Source organism: Pteronotus mesoamericanus, unplaced genomic scaffold (assembly GCF_021234165.1).
Source record: "Pteronotus mesoamericanus isolate MK-2021 breed Mesoamerican mustached bat unplaced genomic scaffold, CSHL_Meso_final scaffold_31, whole genome shotgun sequence".
In the NCBI taxonomy this organism is placed as follows: Eukaryota; Metazoa; Chordata; class Mammalia; order Chiroptera; family Mormoopidae; genus Pteronotus; species Pteronotus mesoamericanus.
Genome location: NW_026555312.1, coordinates 23,073,661 through 23,090,525, shown reverse-complemented (window position 1 = coordinate 23,090,525; position 16,865 = coordinate 23,073,661).

The following is a 16,865-nucleotide window of genomic DNA, read 5'->3' as shown; positions in this document are numbered from 1 at the left end:
CTAAGAGAAGCAGCCATGAGGCTCTCTGGGAAAAGAGTTTTCTTGACTGTAGAAACAGTGCAAAGGCTCTGAGGCAGAAAGAAGAGCAAGGAGGGCAGTGAGACTACAGCAGAGAAAATGAGGGGGGCTATTGGCAGGAAATAATATTAGAAGCCCAAAGAGGGTGGAAATTGGGGGCCAAGGTGGTGTTCTTGTAAAGACGCCAGTTTTTAGAAAGCATAAGATGGCAGAACAATATGGATAAAATTCACAAACATAATGTAGAAAAAATGCCAGACGTGAAATAACACTATTTGTATGAAATTCAAAAACAAACTAATCTAGAAGTCAGGTTAGTGACTAACTTTGTAGATGAGGAAAGAAGAAGTCAAGATTAAATAAAACCAAGGGAAGTTTCCCAAGAGTTGGTCTATTTTATTACCTGGGTAGTAATGTTGATATAGAAGTGGTCAATTCTAATAATTCATTGAGTGATACACATATGATTTGTACACTTTTCTGCATATATGTTATGACACAATAAAGAATTTGATTAAAAAACAATTAAGTGACTACCACCACCACCAACAGAAAGCATGAGATAGGAGGATCTCTGGATGGTTTTGAACACAGTTCTGTAAGCTGACTTAAATATTAACAGAACCTTTCAGGCCTCTGTGTTGAGAACAGACTATATTGACAACAAAGAATCTGAGAGTCAACATAAGAAGCCCTTGCTAGTGTTCAGTAAGAGATAATAAAGGCTTATGGGGGACCTCAGATTGAAGCAGTGGAGAGAGAAAAGTGGTTGGGCTTTGGACATCTTGAAGGCAGACCCCAGTGCCAAGAGAATGCACTAATTGCATAAGATACACCAACAACTTCTCCCCTAGTGCAGGGTCAGAAAAGCATGGTTTCCCCCATTGCACAGACTAGGGTATGAGTGTGAATTTGCTGTGACTGAGGAAAACAGTGTTCAGGCCTAGTTATTGTTAAGGAGTAGCCTGAGGGGATTTAGCCAACCCATAATCTCCACCAGCACCATACTGCAGAAGTCACTCAATGTCAACAGAGTACTTGCTACCCAAGAACAGCTTCAAGACAAGTCACCTGATAGCCTTGCACAAAGATTCCCTATGTAATGATACAATGGTTTCATCTCTGAATGTAAAATCTCTTCATATGAAGTTTGGCCATTAAGAATTATATTAATTTTAACATGACTCCTATAAATGTGGTATCTTAGACGGAATATTGGAGCAGGGAAAAAAAGGCAAAGAGGAAAGCAAATGGAATTAGAATGAAGTATGCTTAGTTAATAATAATACACCAATATTGGTTCATTAGTTCTGACAAATGTACCATTATAATTGGAGACACTGAGGATGGGATATGCAGGATCTGGGTTTGTTTCCTGGGCTTTGTGGTTTTGTGCTGGCAGCACCTGCACAACAACAACACACAAGATGTGGTGGGCAGACTGACCTTCAGTCAACCACCTGAGGGAAGGACCCACCAAAGAAAGACCAAACATCAGTCAAAACCCAGTTACTTCAAGCAAACCAACATAAACGGCATAAAAGGCATCCCAACAGCATCAAGTTCAGAAGACCAACAAGACTGCCCCACTGAATCTCACAGGTCTCCTACCACAGAAGATCACACCACAAAGTCAGACAGTCTAAAAAGATCAGTTTAAGAAGCAAAAGCAAAAAAGAAGAGTCTCACAAGTAATGGGAAGACAAAGAAACAACCTCCAATTAAAAGGAAAGGAAGAATCCTCAGAAAGAGTCCTAAATGAAATAGAGGCAAGTAAACTATCAGATACTAAGTTCAAAACAACAGTTCTAAGGAAGCTCAATGAGCCCAGTGAGAATTACTAAAAACCACAGGGAAATTATGAAGAACTTACTGCAAACTACATCAACATGACAAAGGACATAGAAACCATCAAGAGCCAAGAGGGAATGAAGAATACAATTTCTGAATTGAAGAACACAGTAGAAGGAAGCAAAAGCAGGCTAGATGAAGCAGAGGACTGAATCAACGAACTGGAGGACAAGGTAGAAAAAAATTCCCAGAAAGAGCAAGAAAAGAAAAAAAGACTCAAAAAGAACAAAGAAGCATTAAGAGAACTGCAGGACGACATGAAATGTAATAATATTTGTATAATACCAGAAGGAGAAGAAGAAGAGCAAGGAATAGAAAATCTATTTGAAAAAGTAATGATGGAAAATGTCCCTAATTTGAGGAGAAAAAAAGTCACACAAGTCCAGGAATCACAGAGGGTCCCACTCAAGAGGAAACCAATGAGGTCCACTCCAAGACACATCATCAATAAAATGGCAAATATCAAAGACAAAGAGAGAATCTTATAGTCAGCAAGGGAGAAACAGGAAGTAACATACCAGGAAACCCCAATATGGCTAGAAGCTGACTTCTCAACAGAAACACTACAAGCGAGAAGAGAATGGCAAGAAATATTCCAAGGAATGAAAAGTAAAGGCCTGCAACCAAGACAACTCTACCCAGCAAGACTCTCAGTTAAAATAGAAGATGAAATAAGGAATTTCCCAGAAAAAAGAAGGCTAAAAGAACACACCTCCTCCAAATCAGTATTGCAAGACATGCTTAAGTAACTCCTTTAAGAAGATGAAGAAAAAGAGTGAGAAAGAGAGTAACTCAGATACAAAAGGGAAAAAGGGAGTAATTATCTGTTAATAATAATTTTAAATGTAAACGTATTAAATGCCCCAATCAAAACACGCAGGGTAGCTGAGTGGATAAGAAAACATGACCCACACATATGCTGCCTACAACAGACCCACCTCAGAACAAACGACCTACACAGGCTGAAAGTAAAGGGATGGAAAAAATATTCCAAGCAAATGGGCAAGACAAAAAAGCAGGGGTAGCAATACTTATATCAGACAAAATAGATTTCAAAACAAGGTCATAAAAAGAGACCCAGAAGGACACTTCATAATACTCAAAGGAAGAATCCATTAAAAAGACATAAACATTATAAAACTATATGCACCCCACATAGAAGCACCCAAATAGAGAAGGAAAATCTTGGAGGACTTCAAGAAAGATATAGACAGCAGCACGCTGATTACAGGGCATTTTAACATCCCACTGTCAACAATGGATAGATCTTCCAAACAAAACATCAAGGATATTGTGGAACTGAATGATGCATTAGATCAAATGGACTTAACTGATATATATAGAAATCTTTCAGCTCAAATAAGCAAAAATCACATTCTTTTCAAATGTACATGGAACATTTTCAAAGATAGACCACATGATAGGACACAAAACAAGCCTCAATAAATTCAAGGAAATTAAAATCATAACAAGCATTTTCTCAAATGACAAGAGACTGAAACTAGAAACCAACCCCAAGGAAAAAACTCAAAAACATTCAAAACCATGGAGACTGAATAGCATGCTATTAAACAATGAATGGGTCAACAATGAGATCAAAGAAGTAATCGAAAAGTTTCTGGAAACAAATCAAAATGAACACACAATACACAACAACCCAAACCTATGGGACACAGTGAAGGCAGCCCTGAGAGAAAAGTTGATAACAATACAGGCCTACATAGAAACGATAGAAACATTTCAAATAAATGACCTAACCATACATCTACAAAAACTGGAGACACAACAACAAACAAAGCCCAGAAAGAGTAGAAGGAAGGAAATAATATCAGAGCAGAATTGAATGACATAGAGACTAAAAGAACAATTCAAAGGATCAACAAATCCAGGAGGTGGTTCTTTAAAAAGATAACATAATCAATAAGCCTTTAAGCAGACTCACCAAGAAAAAAGGGGACAGGACCTAAATAAATAAAATCAGATATAAAAGAGGAGAAATTACAACTGATACCACAGAAATACAAAAGATTGTAAGAAATTACTAAAAACAACTATATGCAAAGAAATTTGAAAACCTGGGTGAAATGGACACATTCCTAAAAAATATAATCTTCCAACACTGAATGAAGAAGCAGAAAGCTTGAAGAGACCAATAACAGCTGGGGAAATCGAAGCAGTAACCAAAAAACTCCCAGCACACAAAAGCCCTGGACCAGACACATTCACAGGAGAATTTTACAAAACACTTAATGAAGAACTGACTCCTGTCCTTCTCAGACTATTCCAAAAATTCCAAAAAGAGGGAAGCCTCCCAAACTCTTTTTATGAGACCAGCATCATCCTAATCCCAAAACCAGGGAAAGACACAACAAAGTAGGAAAACTACAGACCAATATAACTGATGAACATAGACACTAAAATCCTCAACAAAATATTGGCAAACCATATCCAGCAATACATTAAAAAGATCATCCATCATGATCAAGTGGGATTCATCCAAGGGATGCACGGATGGTACAGTATTTGCCAATCAATAAACGTAATACATCACAAAAACAAAAGGAAAGGACAAAAACACATGATCATCTCAATAGATGCAGAAAAAGCATTTGATAAGGTACAACATCCATTTATGATAAAAAACACTCAGCAAAGTGGGAATAAAGGGGGCATGCCTCAACATAATAAAGGCCATATATGAAAAGTTGACAGCCAACATCATACTCAATGGGCAAAAACTAAAAGCTTTCCCACTAAGATTAGGAATAAGACAAGCATGTCCGCTTTCAACACCTCCATTCAATATAGTGTTGGAAGTCCTAGCCACAGCAATCAGACAAAAAAATAAATAAAAGGCATCCAAATTGGAAAGAAGGAAGTAAAACTGTCATTGTTTGCAGATGACATGATAGTGTACATGGAAAACCCTATAGACTTTACAAAAAACCTACTCGACCTAATAAGTGAATTTGGCAAAACAATGGGATACAAAGTCAATATTCAGAAATCAAAGGCATTTTTATATATCAACAATGAAATATCAGAAACAGAAATCAGGAAAAAAATTCCATTTGCAATAGCAATAAGAAAAATAAAGTACCTAGGAAAAAACCTAACCAAGGAGGTAAAAGATCTGTACTCAGAAAACTACAAAACACTGAAGAAGAAATTAAGGAAGACACAATAAATTGAAGTACATACTGTGTTCATGGATTGGAAGAATTAACATCATCAAAATGTCCATACTACCCAAAGCAATTTATAGACTCAACGCAGTCCTTATTAAAATTCCAATGACATATTTCACAGATATAGAACAAGCATTTCAAAAAGTTATATGGAACCATAAACAACCCCAAATAGCTGCAGCAATTTTGAGAAAGAAGAACAAAATAGGAGGGATCACAATACCTGACATCAAACTATATTACAAGGACACTGTAATCAAAACAGTCTGGTGCTGGCATAAGAACAGACACATAGATCAATGGAACAGAATAGACAGCCCAGAAATAAACCCATGTCTCTATGGTTAGTTATATTCAGCAAAGGGGACAGAAGCATAAAATGGAGTAAGAATAGCCTCTTCAACAAATGGTGTTGGGAGAGCTGGACAGCTACATACAAAAAATTGAAATTCAACCACCAACTCATACCATACACAAAAATGAACTCAAGATGATAAAAGACTTAAATATAAGTCATGACACCATAAAAGTCCCAGAGGAGAACATAGGCAGGAAACTCTCAGATATCCCATGCAGAACTATCTTCACTGATGTGTCCCGTAGAGCAAGGGACATAAAGGAAAGAATAAACAAACGGGACTTGATGAAATAAGAAGCTTCTGCACGGATAAAGAAAACATCAGCAAAATGAAAAGGGAACCAACTGTATGGGGAAATATTTTTGCCAATGGTACCTCAGACAGCAGTTTGATCTCCAAAATATGTAAAGAACTCACAGGACACCACTCCAGGAAGACAAATAATCCAATTAAAAAATGGACAAAGGACTGGAACAGGCACTTCTTTGAGGAGGACATACACAGGGCCCAGAGATATATGAAAGGGTGCTCAGCATCACTAGCCATCAGAGGGATGCAAATTAAAAGCACAATGAGATACCACTTCACACCTGTCAGAATAGCCATCATAAATCAACAAACAGTAAGTGCATGTGAGGTTGTGGAGAAAAGGGAACCTTAGTGCACTGTTTTTGGGAATGCAGACTGGTACAGCCACTGTGGAAAATAGTTTGGGATTTCCTCAAAATGGTAAAAATGGAACTGCCTTTTGACCCAATGATTCCACTGCTGGGATTATACCCTAAGAATCCCAAAACACCAATTCAAAAGAACCTATGTATCCCAATGTTCATAGCAGCACAATTTATAATGTAGCCAAGTGCTGGAAGCAACCTAAGTGCCCATCAGTAAATGAGTGGATCAAAAAACTATGGTACATTTACACAATGGAATACTATGCAGCAGAAAGAAAGAAAGAGCTACTACCCTTCTCAACAGCACGGATGGAACTGAAGAGCATTATGCTAAGTGAAATAAGCCTGGCAGTGAAAGACAAATACAATATGATCTCACCTATAAGTGGAACCTAATCTCACATTAACCAGAGGGGAGGGGGGAGGACGATAATGGGGGAAAAGAAGGGGAAGGGTCATCAAGGAACATGTATAAAGGACCCATGGACAAAGCCAAAGTGGGGAGGGATTGAGGGTAGGAGATGGAGGTGGGTGGGGCAGTGGAAAGTGGTGGCGGGAAAATGGAGACAACTGTACTTGAACACCAATAAAAAAATAAATAAATAAAATCCATTCTAAATAAAAATTCCATTATAAAACTTCCATTTGATTCTTTTTTAAAAACTTTCATTTCTTTACAGAGATTTTCTACTCTTTAATTTTTTCCAGAGAATTTGTAACTGATTGTTGAAATGTTTTTATGGCAGCTGCTTTTAAATCCTTGATGATTTGGATAATGTGCAAAAAATTTAATATCTCACTGATCTCACTACTAGGTCTCAGTTGATTGACTTTTCTCATTCAAATTGAAATTTCCTTGGTTTTTGGTATCACAGGTGATTTTTTTCTTCTTTATTGTATCCTGGACATTTTGTCTATTATGTTAACAGTCTCTGGGTCCTATTTAAATCTTTTATTTTATCAGACAGTCACCCTGATTAGGTTTAGCATGCAGGTCCTAGAAGACTTTTGTGGCCATGATTCCAACTGCAACTTAATTTTCAGAGCCTATGTGGTATTATTTTGGTCTGTGTGGTTTATCTGGTGATGTTGGGGTTCCTATCATCCCTGCTATCTGGGGGACAGAAGGCTCTTCCTCAATCCAGGCCACCAGATATCTCTCAGTAGGTAAGGAGAGGCCTTCAGGGATGAGGAGTCTTTCTTGGAGTCAACTTTTAAACACCCACATGTTGGTTATCCACCATAAAATATTAGTTCCAGGACAGCTTTCTCTGATGACTCCATAGCAAGTGCGGTCACTCCTCCCTTTTGATGAGTACATGTTGATCATTCCTTTTACCTGAAAAAGCCAAATCTACCCAACAAGATTCATATGGTATATTTCAGAAATAGGTAGAAACTGCTATTTGGGTTTTTATATGGCATTCTTTTCCCAAGTTTCATGCTGAGGCTACTGAATTTACGCTATGAACAAATGAGCTGGAGTGGTAGGCAGAATAGGCAACTAATAACTAACTTGTAAGTCACTCTCCGGATAACCAGTCTGATTTGTGCAGGTGAGAATCTACTATACCTTATGTCACCGAGCCAGAAATCTGGACTGTAAACCCTGTTGTACCCTAGGATATAGTACAGTGCCTGGCACACAGTATGGAGCTAATTAAACATTTGTTTAATGATAGCATTTTACTGGATAAGGCATTGGGTGGGGAACGAGAACACATAGAATACCTTCCTAGTCACATACTTTCTCTACCATGAGGAGACCTCAAAGCATAAAAAAAGTATGTGCATTTATCAGTTAAGCTAAATTATAGCCAATGATAGTAAATATTAAATTATTCACTAAATATAACCAAAATGTCAGGGTTTTAAAACTATATTATTCTCTTTCTACACATACATTAGCACTGGATAACAGAAACTAATTTTAGCAGTCACCTCAACTAATATATATAAATCACATTCCTAAAAATGAGACTTTTATAAAGAAAGAAAACTAAAACTAAAATTTGCCAATACACCTCAGAGTGAAATGTTATTTAAGGATTAGTAAAACATTTATTTTCCTAGCATGTGAATAGGATGCTTGTTCTCATAATTTTCCTTCACGTCCTTCCCCAGAACTGAATCTTCTGGCATCTGCAGAAAGTTCTTTCAAATACATACATACACCTGTTTCAAATTCAGACTCCCCAGAATCAGTAAAAGAAAGCTCTTCCAGATGACATCAGCAGGACAGGGCTCCTGTCAACCATACACTTTGCTAAGAAGGAAAGGGGTCTGTCTCTGTCATTAGAAGTGAGCCAAAGGGAAATAAAAGTGTTACTTGTATTAAATTAATAAAATGATGTTACAAGTTGAAGAATGTGTATGTTTCATGTTAAGCATTTTACCACAATTACCTTTGCTCTATGTCAGTTTCTCTTACTTTTTAGCAGAGGTACTCAAGAATCATTCTTTTCAATATTGCTGTGTTCTAGTTATGCAAGATGAGTAAGTTCTAGAGATCTGCTGTGTAACAGTGCCGATAGTCAATAATACTATGTCATGCATTTAAAATTGTGTTAAGTAGGTAGAGCTAATGTTAAGTATTCTCACCAAAAAAAAGCAGGAGGACAAGGAACATAAGGAAACTTTTGGAAGTGATGAATATGCCTGTGGTGATGATGCCTTGGATGAATGCATATGTCCCAGCTCACTGAATTGTATACATTAAATATGTGCATATTTTTGTATATCAATTATACTTCAATAAAGTTGATTTTTAAAAAAGACTGTTAATTCTTTCCTTTCCTACTCTAAGTATATTTCACTTAGCAAAATCGCATGGGATCAAAGGGGCACTTCCCAGAGAAGCTCAGGTTTGACAGCAGTGCAGGTTCAAGAAGGGCAGCTGACAAAGCAGTCAGGAGCCTGGGTTTTGTTGCTGAGCCTGGAAAAAGAGCTTATCACCCATGAGCCAGAGTAGACTGCTGAACCTTCACAAGGACCCTCAGCACATCATTTGACAAACACGTCGTGCCCCTGCTGGGTCTGCAGCAGGCATTGTCAAGAGTGCCCTGGGTTTTAACAATGAAAAGAAGAGGTTCTAGCCCCTAAGGAGCCTGTGGTCTATTGTGATGGATATGTAAAGAACTTTCAACACATCATGGCAAGTGCTACACAAGAGGTATGCGGTCAGTAATATTCAGGAGAGGGTATTGATGGGTCAGCCTGTAGGGCTCTGGGAAGGCCCCATGTCCTGGGAAAGTGGTTAAGGAGGCAATTTTTGAGCTGAGATTTGGAGCATAACTGTGAAATTGTTCATTTTCTCAAATATTTACTAAGTACTTACAAGGTGTTTGGTGCTGGGTATACAAGTGTGAACGAAGCAGACATGGACTTTGTCCTTAAGGGGCTAACAGTTTAATGAGGTAGGCAATAGATAAATGAACAAAGCTATAATTACTAGTTTTAATAAATGCATGAGCTGACCATGGGGGAAAAGTGAGGGAAAGCATTTTCAGCTGAAGGAACAGCATGCTCAAAGGCCTGAAGATAAAGAACTCAGAGCACTTAAGAAACAATGAAAGCCCATGCAGTTGACCCATAGTAAGTACAGGGGAATACCATGAGCTGAGGTTGAAAAGATAAGCAAGAGACCCATTATACAAGATATTTATATATTTCCCAGTATAAAGGGACAGCACCAAAGGGTTCTAACCCTTCAAAGCACATTCTAATAAAGTATTTTCAACTAGTTAGTTGGCTGCTTTGCAGAGCATATGAATAAAAAGGCCAGTAGGGTGTTATTGTAGTAAGCCAAGTGACTGAAGACAGTGGCTTTGATTAGGGTAGAGACAGTAGAGAAGAAGGGGACTGATTAAACATATAGTTGGAGGTAGGAAAATTATGGGACTTGATGATAGATCAAAATGGGAAATTTACAACAAGGAAGAATCAAGGATTTATACATAGGCAAACAAAGTGGGTGGTGGCACCATTTATTGACATGGGGAATTCTGGAGAGAAGCAGGATGGAAGAGGGGAGTTAGAAAACAGAAACTGTACTTCCAGTCAGGCATAGGTAAACACAGCTCGCTTCCTTGAACAACTGCAGCAAAAGTTACAACTAAATTACTAAACAACTATCTGAATCATCAGAAAACCCAGCCGTAAGGAAGTCTGACAACCAAGGAATTAAAGAAGCCATGTTCATCCATATGGGTAAGAGGGGTAGAGATGCGGAATGGGCAGCGCCACACCCACATGTGGTGGATAAAAATTGGGAGGGATACTTCAGGAGTGAGGAATCCCAGCCCCACACCAGACTACCCCAACCAAGATTCCAGTGCCAGGAAGACAAGTCCCCATAACTTCTGGCTGTAAAAACCACTAGGGGTTGGGGTGGCAGAAGAAACTGCAGAATTCTGAGGAGTCTCCTCTCACAGGGCCCACAGTGGTCTCAGGACTTACACAGACTAACTCCATCTGGGCTCTAACACCAGGGCAGCAGCTAGAAGGGCACTAGTGGCATACAAGGAAAAACTCAAGTGCTAGCACCAGGGCAAGTGCTGAGGGACAGCTTCCTCAAAGATAAAACTCCAGAGGTCAATTAGTGGCCATTGTTTCTTTTCTGAGCCCTTCCCCACATAGAGCCATAGAGAAGCGACATCATATCAGAGACTCCATCAACCTGGTTGACATAGGTTGCCCTGCCCTGTCAATTACGTAAGGCTCTGCTTCATGCAACTTATGGGTGCCCTTTTCTACACTAGGCCACAATACTGAGACAGGTAATCAAAGCAGCTCTATCCAATACATAGAAACAAACATAGGGAGGCTGCCAAAATGAGGGGACAAAGAAATATGGCCCAAATGAAAGAACAGAACAAAACTCCAGAAAAAGAACCAAACAAAATGGAGATAAGCAATCTATCAGATGCAGAGCTCAAAACACTGGTTATTAGGATGCGCAAGGAACTCACTGGGCACTTCAACAGCATAAAAAAGACCCAGGAGGAAAGAAGATTACACTAAGTGAAATAAGGAAAAATTTACAGGGAACCAGCAGTGGAGTGGATGAAGCTGAGAATCAAATAAATGATTTGGAACATAAGGAAGAAAAAAACATTCAATCAGAAAGAAAAAGAGTCCAAAAAAATGAGGATAGGGTAAGGAGCTTCTGAGACCACTTCAAACATACCAATATTTGAAATGTAGCCAGAAGGAGAAGAGGAAGAGCAAGAAATTGAAAACATATTTGAAAAAGTAATGAAAGAAAACTTCCCTAATTTGGTTAAGGAAGAAAACATACAGGTCTAGGGAGAACAGAGAGTCCCCAACAAAATGGACACAAAGAGAAGCCCAGCAAGACACATCATAATTAAAATGCCAAAGTTTAAAGATAAAGAAGAATTTTAAAAGCAGCAAGAGAAAAGCAGGTAGTTATACATACAAAGGAGTTCCCAGAGGCTGTCAGCTGATTTCTCAAAAGAAACTTTGCAGGCTAGAAGGATCTGGCAAGAAGTATTCAAAGTAATGAAAAGCAAAGACCTACAACCTAGATTACTCTCTCCAGCAAAGTTATCATTTAGAATGGAAGGGCAGATAAAGTGCTTCCCAGACAAGGTAAAGCTAAAGGAGTTCATCATCACCAAGCCATTATTATATGAAATGTTAAAGGGAATCATTTAAGAAAAGATCAAAACTATGAACATTTAAATGGCAATAAATACACAACTATCAACAATTAAATTTAAGAAACAAACTAAGCAAAGAAGAAAAGAAACAGAATCATAAATATGGAGATCATTTGGAGGGTTATGAATTGGGAGGGGAAGGAGAAGAACAGGGGAAAAGATGCAGGGGGTTAAGAAGTACAAATTGATAGGTACAGAATAGACAGGGGGATGTTAAGAACAGTATAGAAAATGGAGTAGCTAAAAATCTTATATGCATGAGCCATGGACATCAAATAAGAGGGGGAGCATTGCTAGAGGGAATGGGGGTACTGGTTGGAGGGGAGTGAAGGGGGAAAAATTGGGACAACTGTAATAGCATAATCAATAAAATATACTTTTTAAAAAGAAAACAGCAATTCTATTATAGACATTAAGTTTCAGGTTCCTTTGTGATTTCCAAGTGGAGTTACCATAAGCAGTTAAAGAAACTATTCTTACAGTTCAGAGGCATTGGATGAATAAATTAATTTCAGGTTCATATACGCATACGTAAGTGATATTTAAAATGCCAGGAATGGATTAGGTCACTTATGGAAAGTGGGAGAGAAGGAAGACACAGAACTAAGCTCTGGAAAACACCAACATTTAGAATGTGGATAGAAGTCAACAAAAGAAACTGAAAAATTGTGACAGATTGATTGGAAAATATATGTCACTATAAAAGTGTGGTGTCATGGAAATCAAAAAAGAAGGGAATGGTCTACTGTGCTATATGTAGTCAAGGACAGAAAAGTGCTCCCTGAATGTAGCAACATGGAAATCATTGGTGACTTTGACAAAAATAATTTCAGTGAAGTGATAGGGACAGAAGCATGATTCATTAGGACCAATGAATGAATGGGAATTGAGGTGTGGAGAAACTATTTAAAACAACTTGCTTTAAAAAATGTTTTGTAAAGGGGAACAGAGTAATGAGATCATAGCATGAGGAGGACAAGAAACATTTTAATTTGTGATAAGGGAGGGCAGGAAGATGAGTAATTCATCAGTGATGATAAGAGGAAAGAAAGAGAAAATGGCTTCAGATGAATAAGATGCGAGACTTAGTTGCAAGAAGATAAAATATAATTTATCATATATTTTCTTAAAAAATAGGAGGCTAGGTCATCAGATGCAAATGAGAGTTATAAAGGGTCGATTATTGAGAGAAGATTGGGGGTAGAGAGATGATTTAGTAGGAAGCCACTAAGATAGCCACCCATGATCCTCACCTACTATTCATGAACTTTTCTAGTCTCCTCCCCTTGAGCGTGGGAGGAGAAAATGGCAGAAGTGATGAGATGTCCCTTCTGAGACTGGATGATGACAAAAGTGTTGGACATTTTCTCCCCCGCCCCACTCATCGGGAAGAAAACCAGAGGTGGCACGCTGTGAGCTGCATGGTGAAGAAGCCTACCTGCCAAGGAACGATGGAGGCTTCTGGCCCACAGCCCAGGGGGACCTGAATCCTGCCCACCACCACACAAGGGAGCGTGGAAGGTGTCTTTAGCTGAGCCTACAGATAAAACTACAGCTTAAACTGACAGAGGGACAACAAGCTTGTGAGAAACCTTGAGTCTGAGATTCAAACATAAGCTGCACCCAAATTCCTGATCCATAGAAACTCTGAGGTAGTAAAGGTTTGTTTTTTTAAGCAGCTAAATTTTGGGGTGACTTGTTATACTGCAATAGAAAACTAATACAGAGAAGAAAACAAGAAACAGAAATCTTGAACAGTAAGAAATACAGTTTATTTAGAGAACTATGGTTAGGATTGATAATATTAAATGACCAGTTTATTAAAAAGTCTCACTTCAGTGGGATCAAAATGTAAAACATTTTATATTTTTTATATTTTTTCCCTAATTTAATGCACTCAGCTATAGTCTGTCAAATCCCCATTTCCCATTCTTCAACACAGCTGAGGAAAATTTCATAACTTAACACTCACTTTCAGTGTAAAAGTCCATGCAGTTTAACACTTCAATGTCTTTATTAAAAATGTCTCAGATTTTGAAGCAGCATTCCTTACCCATTGTTTGGTCCACAGCTTGAATAACCAGTGCTCTAAACTTTATATTAACATTCCACAAAGGGTTAATAATAACAATCCACAGAACATGATAGCTCTTTAGCATATTCTTCAGAATTCTACCAAAACAGAATAAGCATATGCTATCTTCATTTTCTCTAGAATTTATTTAAAGTCTAACTATGAAAAAAGTATTCGACTACATTATAAAGTTGTGTGTTTCTTCATTCTTGATAACCTGACTTCTAAAAAAATGGTGTGTCCAAGCAGAAAATGCTGGGAATTGTTGGGTGTGATTGCTTCATGCACAAATACATGGCTTCAATCTGCTTACTGATGGATATGAAATTTCTTAATTTATTATTGCCTTGATGTACATTAAATACTTGATTTAATGATCATTGACTTATATTAGGTATCTTTTGTTAAAATTTCAACTTCTTTGATATTTTGTTCTTTTTCTTTTAATATCTCTTTAAACATTTAATAATGTTTAAATGGATAGGAATACATTTAGAATTGTTTCTAAATGGGGGAGTTAATTCATTAATAAGATAACATTTCATTACATGGATTTAAGTTTGCAAAATATGTCATGTGCCCTATTAATGTTGTGCCAATTTTATAATTTAAATGTGGTCAATATTTAAGAAAGTCAGAGATAGGCTGACCTATAGAAACTTTTAAGCACTAGAATTATGTTTTTATTTTTAAATATAGTTTCCTGACTATATTTAAAATGGTATAGTGGGGTGTGTACATGTGTGTGTGTACACACAACTTAAAGCTATCCTTCTCCCCCACCATCTTGAACTGGATAGACTGTTGTGGTCTGGTTCTAAGACACCTCTTCCCCTCTTTTTCCTGGGCCTACCTCCTCGGGGGATGAGTGGGAGAAACAAACAAGAGAGCAGAGGCTCTTCTAAGCAACTGATGTTCTAGTGCATGTCATGACAGGAGCATCTTTGATCCTCTCTGGTTGTACTGATGTTGGTGCCCTAGCTGGTATAGTGGCTTCTACAATATATACTCAGGATGTGTGGTTTTGGAGGTTGGTGTTCAGATTCACCCCAGTCTTCTCCATCACTGAGAATCTCTTCAGAAAGGAGCACCATGTGTGTCTTTTGCTCCAACTCCCAAACCCATGGGAGCAGTCCACGCTCCAAATCATCTCCTCAAGCTGGGCATTCCCTTGCTGGCCCAGATGCCTCCTGAGAAGCTTCCTTCCTGCTTCTCATCTAACTTCTAGCTTTATATTGAGCCATGCAAGCCACTAAAGTCCTTTCCATGTCCCCTGAAGGCCAAAGAGAACTGCAGTGAAACCCACTAACATCCACATTTCTCATCCAAACCATATTAAGCCATGGTCCTTACTCACCCTGCTTGCAAGGGTTAAAAAACCTTTCACCTTAGAAATTTCGGGCAAAGGAGGCACTCATTTCTATGGACATGTGTACTCCTAAACTGCAGGGACACATGTCAGGCTCCCCTACAAAACCCTTCACCATACTACCCTCTGCTCCCAGGACAGCATCAGAATAGAAAAACAGGTTTCCAGTTTTGTGAGCATCAAGACAAGGAGTGATACATCACCGCCCCTTCTTGTGATTCATTCATCTCTACAGGCGATTCTCATGAGGTTCCATATATATGCTTGACTTGGTAGGGAACAGCCCTGCCGCCCCGCCTCCACGGTGAGAAAGTGAAAAAGCCACACACTCTACCACCAGGCCCATGACTCCTGGCTCCACAGATTCCCCTTCCCTGCCGTCCATGGGCATGTGGGGAAAGGACTGAAGTCATGGCTGATGGGTGTGGGTAAGCTTCTGCAGACTCTTTAGTAGTCTTTGAGGGAGTGTCTGGCCCTAAGTGTGGGCAGCTGCCAGTACTCCTTCTTCTCTGTCCTCCATTTTGGACCTTCAGTTTCCAACCCAGGAAAATAGTAAATGCCTTGCTTTGGGTGGCAAGCAATCTTTGGAGGCTATTCCATGATTATGATGTTCTCTGTTCCTAGGAAAGAGAAAGCATAAAGGTGGTTCTGCTGACAGTGTGGCAGGTAAATTGTGGAGATGCATCTAGAAGCAGGAGGAAAGGAAACAAGGGTGCTGCCATGTCTCAGGTGAGAGGGGAATGATGGCGACTGTGATGTGGGAAGTGAACAGAGGTGAAAGGTATTTAGCATGTGGACCAGCCAGTTCTTTGTGATTAACTAGATGTACAGGAAAAAGGAGAAGGAGACATTTACAAGGGCCTGTTGGTTTTTGACTTGAATAACCTGGTAGAGAGCAATGGTATTTACAAAGACAGAGAGTTCAGCAGAATATAATGAATTCTACTTTGGACATACTGCGTTTGAGGCCCTTGTAGGCCATCCACATGGAGCTGCCTAGTTGGACATATAGGAATATCCCTCAGTGTCAACCTGGGTGGGGACCTCAATGTGGAAGTCAGAGCCACAAGTATGAGGAGGTCAGTAAATTGTGACAAGAAGACTCAGGGAACGAGGAGAGATTAGTGCCATAGAATTCACTAAGAAGGGGATTCCGTAGTAAGAATGCTACAGGAGAGGTCAAGTAAAATGGCATTTGAAGAGTTTTCACTGAACGGAACCACCAGAATGTCATTTGTGATCTTGGAAAGCTAATTGCAGAGGGGTGGGAGCTGGTGTATAGGCAGCTGAAGAGTTCATGGAAAGTGAAGAAGAAGAGAGAGCAGAAACAGAAAGCCTCCTGTGGGAGAATGAAGAGAAAGACAATAAATGCTAGAGCAGGAGGCAGGGTCAAGAAAGGTTGTTGTGTGGGGATAAGAGGACATGTTTTAATTCAGAGTTGGGACAGAAGAGTCATTTTGAGGGCTTACTGTAATTCTGCATGCAGAGATAACCTCAAATTGTAAAGAAGCATGCTTCTAGAGATGCAAACTAATGATGGGACTCCTTAAACTTTATTTACCAGCCTCATGAAATATGTAATACCCCAGTAGAATATAGTAGTGAAAAACTGAACTACAAACTTCTAAATTTCAATTCTTTGTCTATA